The following is a 2,993-nucleotide window of genomic DNA, read 5'->3' on the forward strand; positions in this document are numbered from 1 at the left end:
TACAAACCCTTGGACTTACAAATTAAATGATATAAATCGAGAAGAAATCTTGGGTTCATTTTACTCGCAAGAATTACAAAAAACAAAGCTAATAATTCATTAAACAACATTTCTATTCACCCCACCCATATTAGCTAATTTAATTCGTGGTAATAATAAAAAAAAATTAAATAAATAAAAAATCATAAGCCACGCCCACACCGACCCCGCCCACACAGACCCCGCCCACACAGACCCCGCCCACACAGACCCCGCCCACACAGACCCCGCCCACACAGACCACACCCATCATCCCCCACCCTCCGTGCACCCCCACCCTTGACCCTTCACCCCCCTCATCCCACCCCCACCTTCCCCACACACACAAGGGGAGGGGAGGGGTGGGATGAGGGGGGTGAAGGGTCTTTGGCAGGGGTGCACCTCCCCGTTCCCTCCTTTATTCTCTTTTTGTAATTAAGAATTAAATAATTGTAAACAAAACAAATATATATAAATATTGAAAACATTAAAATCTTTATATTATTAAAACATTTTTCTTGAGGTATACATTCAACTTCTCCCCAGCATAAGTCATCAATTTCTTCCCAACATAAGACAAAGGTAGTTTCAACAGCAGCAGATATCTTCAGGTTTGGAATCTCTTTCTGTCAAAGGCAAGAGGACAAGAGGGGAGAGAAAATATTACACACACACACACACACACATACACACATACACACATACACACACACACACACACACATACACACACACACACACACACACACACACACAAGGATATGAGGATATTGGGATACATACCTCTAAAAAATCGAGCTTTGTGTCCAAGTGGTCGAGTTGAAAATTTAGGGTACCACATGTTGACGGGAAATAACCACTCTTTGGAAAATCAAAATCGTCCCACTCCAAGCTTTGGTCTTCAAGGCTGCAAACAAAATAAGGAGAAATTACTATGTTGAAGTAAGCTTGACAAAACATCACACACACGCACACACACATACACACACGAACACACACATACACATTCACACATACACATACACACACACATTCACAGATACATACACACACACACATACACACACGAACGCACACACAAACACATACACACATTCACAGATACATACACACACACACATACACACACACACACACACACACACACACACATTCATAGATACATACACACAAGAACACACACATACACATACACACACACATTCACAGATACATACACACACACATACACACACGAACACACACAAACACATACACACACGAACACACACACACACACACACACACACTAAGGCAGCGTCGTTTAACACAAATGTATTAATATTTAGTATCTTACCTTGCATATGAATCTTCCAAGAATGGTGAAACAGGCCAGTTGTTCAAGTTCATTTCGTTTTGCAACTCTTGAGATTCTGCAGTATTTTCATTCCAACCAGTTTGAAGTTCTGCCAGGATATTCGCATTGCTGTAAAGATAAAGGAATATTAAGTCATTTGTTGTATAATTAATCCCATACAAAGCTTTAAACACTTTAATTTTAAATGAAACTTACCTTGGTGAGTATTCTTCTTCTTTATCAGAGTAAAGGATGGAGTAGTAAGACATGTCGATCCCCAATGATCAAAATTGAATTGAACACGTTCTTTTATAATGAACAAAATGTATTTTCTTGAAATGACGACATGCAGTCATTTCGGGGAAGCCCTGAGCGTGTGTGAATAACAGGAAATAAGACAATGAAATCTTTCTGGGAAGTTATCCAAGTCATTGAAACAACGTCATTTCTCAAAAGCGAAGAATTAATAAAAAAAGGTTTGAGTATGGTGATGGAAGTTGGAGGAGAATTAAATTATTTCCCACGCATAAACAAATATTTGTAGGGTCGTTGTTTGAGTGGGCCATATTCACCAGATGATATTAAGAGTAAAAGGTTAAAAGGTCCATAAGGTCAGAAGGATCACAGGTGTTTAAGTGGTCTAATGAATAAGGATAGCATGTCAAAAGGTTAGAAGGTTCGTAAAGAAAAGGGTGAGAGAAATATAGGTGTTTAGGGGCAATGAGGGAGGGAAAGAATTAATATGGAAGTGAATGGGTCAAAGATTAATCTGCCAGATGATATGTAGAAGAAGGATGATAGGTCTATAAGAGAAAACAAATATTTGTAGTGTTTGAGTGGTCTAATGAACAACATTAAGGATAGGTACTACAGACAAAAGGTTCATAAAGATGAGGGTGGGAGAAATAGAGGTGTTTATGATTTTTGAAAAAGACAAGGGGGTAAATGACATTAGATAGGGATTTCCCATGTTAAACGGAGGTGTCCCAGAAGCAACATTATTACACTACTCACAGGCTTTCATCGCCACCTGGGTCGCCCGGTTCGGCGCCCCCTCAGACATCTCATCCGACCGCGGCCCCCAGTTCACCTCGGAGCTCTGGGGGGCGGTTGCGCAGGGGCTCGGGGTCCGGCTGCACCGAACCACGGCCTACCACCCCCAGGCTAACGGCCTGTGTGAGCGATTTCACCGCTCATTGAAGGCCGCGCTCCGGGCCACCCTCCGCGACGGCGGCTGGGTCGACAGGCTCCCCTGGGTCCTGCTGGGCCTCTGGACGGCGCCCAAGGAGGACCTGCGCGCATCCGCGGCGGAGTTGGTCTTCGGGCAACTGCTGCGGGTGCCGGGCGAGTTCCTCCCCGACTCCACGGCACCATGGTCCGCGGCACAGCAGCGCTCCGCTCTGCAAGAGACCGCCCAGAGGTTCGCCCCGGTGCCAACGGCATGCCACGGGCACCCACCGACGCACGTCGCCCCGGAGCTTCGCACGGCGGAGTACGTCTTCGTCCGCCACGATGCCCATCGGACACCACTGCGGCCCCCGTACGACGGGCCTTTCCGCGTGCTGGAGACCGGGGCGAAGCACTTAACCCTGGACATCGGCGGTACTCCTGACCGCGTTTCGGTAGACCGCCTCAAGCC

General features: G+C 45.5%; 1 long non-coding RNA gene across 2 annotated transcripts; it reads right to left on the reverse strand.

Moving 5' to 3' along the window:
• Nucleotides 1-581: 581 nt before the first annotated feature.
• Nucleotides 582-1,390, reverse strand: LOC137436285 (uncharacterized). Of its 2 annotated transcripts, XR_013624174.1 has the most exons (3): nucleotides 1,355-1,390; nucleotides 802-925; nucleotides 582-644 (listed from the first exon to the last, which is right to left on the reverse strand). It is a non-coding gene; the product is annotated as an uncharacterized LOC137436285 (long non-coding RNA). The 2 variants fall into 2 exon arrangements; XR_013624173.1 differs by lacking the exon at nucleotides 1,355-1,390 and having other exon boundaries at nucleotides 802-1,348.
• Nucleotides 1,391-2,993: the final 1,603 nt, after the last annotated feature.

The sequence above is a fragment of the Myxine glutinosa genome, chromosome 7 (assembly GCF_964187855.1).
Source record: "Myxine glutinosa chromosome 7, kmMyxGlut1.1, whole genome shotgun sequence".
Lineage (NCBI taxonomy): Eukaryota > Metazoa > Chordata > Myxini > Myxiniformes > Myxinidae > Myxine > Myxine glutinosa.